General features: G+C 38.5%; 1 non-coding gene across 1 annotated transcript; it reads left to right on the top strand.

Annotated features, from left to right (window-relative positions):
- The first annotated feature begins 1,406 nt into the window (after nt 1–1,406).
- LOC125854011 (small nucleolar RNA R71) lies at nt 1,407–1,513 on the top strand. The gene has a single exon (XR_007445310.1). It is a non-coding gene; the product is annotated as a small nucleolar RNA R71 (small nucleolar RNA).
- Nucleotides 1,514–1,718: the final 205 nt, after the last annotated feature.

The following is a 1,718-nucleotide window of genomic DNA, read 5'->3' as shown; positions in this document are numbered from 1 at the left end:
TAGCTACCACCTCATTGATAATATCATCAGTAGACACCACATGAATATCACTTGGGTGTTTCATGGATTTGCGAATATTGAAAGTTACTTCATCTTCGTTCACCCGAAACCTCAATTCTCCACTTTCAACATCCACCAATGCTCTTCGAGTTGCTAAGAATGGCCTTCCCAAAATAATGGAAATTTCAGCATCTATTCACAATCTAAAATACAAAATCAGCCAGAAAAATGAACCAATTAACCTTCACCAAGATGTCATAAAGTATCCCCACGGGATGTTTGATTGAACGGTCTGCCATTAATAGTCTCATTGTGGTTGCTTTCGGTCTACCCAATCCAAGTTCTTTGTATATCGCATATGGAATTAAGTTGATTCTTGCTCCTAGGTCACATAAAGCTTTAGCGAATTGGAGCATGCCTATGGTGCATGGATTGGTAAATGCCCCGGGATCTTCCCTCTTTTTTATCAACTCCTTAGTCATAATTGCACTGCAATTATGGGAAACTTCAATTGTCTCAAGATCCAAACTCTTCTTCTTCATGACCAACTCTTTCATGAACTTGGCGTATCCCAGCATTTCCAACAATGTTTCCACAAGGGGGAGGTTGATTAATAGCGTCTTGAGCACTAACAAGAACTTCTTGAACTTCTCATCTTCATTTTTTTTCTTTAAACATTGGGGAAATAGTGAAGGTATTTTGGGTAAAGGTTGCATGAGTTTTGGAATTTGAATGTGTTGTTCCACTTCCTTTTGTGGTTCTTTGGCAAGGTTTTGATGAATAAGAAACTTTTGTTCCTCCATGCCTTCACCTTCTTCATGGTTTTGAGCATCTTAATTTCTCATCACATTACCTATTGTTACCTTTCCACTTCGAGTAACCACTACCAGCCCTCTATCGTCATTTTTTATCGTTAGCTTTGGTTTCAACTAAGCTGATAATAAACTCAGTTGTCCTTCAAATGTCTTGATGACGTCTACATGAGAGTTCACTTTACTGTTCAATGATGAAAAGTCATCTTTCATCCCTTCCAACAAATCATCAGAACCTTCAACTTTGTCAAGTACGCGTGACAACAAGTCATTCACTCGGGGGCTGCTTGCATTACCTTTTGATTTTGGGATTTCACTTGAGTGAGTATGGTTTTCCTCATAATCATCTTCTTGATGTTTTCATCCCTCTCTTTCTCTTCATCAAGTTGCTCTTGCGTTAATCTAAAATGTAATGGAGAAACTTGGTACTCTTTGGTATACCACGCTTGGGTTATTCTAGTCATGTCATCCAGAAGAAACGAAGCTACCTCAAATGATTGTAACATTATTCCTCCTCGTACCAATTGATCAGCCACTCCTTTATTAACCGAATCGAGATTTCGATAGAAATATTGAAGTAAAAAATCATTTGGTAGCCCATGAGTTGGGCATTTAAGTAGGAGCTTCTTGAATCTCACCCACGTTTCATGGATGGGTTCCCCTTCGCGTCGCTTGAAACTTTAAATTTCGTCTCTAAGTTTCATCATCCTTGATGGAGGAAAGAATCTTGTGTTAAATGCTATAACTAGCTCATCCCATGATGTGATGGAATTGTTTGATAACTCGTCTAACCACTTATTAGTTTCTCCCGTTAAGGACAGTGGAACAACCACAACATAATTGACTCTTGTGACACATTTTTGAATGAAAAAGGGCTGTAAACCTCTGTAAAGTTTCTCACATGCT

This window comes from Solanum stenotomum, chromosome 1 (assembly GCF_019186545.1).
Source record: "Solanum stenotomum isolate F172 chromosome 1, ASM1918654v1, whole genome shotgun sequence".
In the NCBI taxonomy this organism is placed as follows: domain Eukaryota; kingdom Viridiplantae; phylum Streptophyta; class Magnoliopsida; order Solanales; family Solanaceae; genus Solanum; species Solanum stenotomum.
This window is presented reverse-complemented; position numbering and strand designations above follow the sequence as displayed.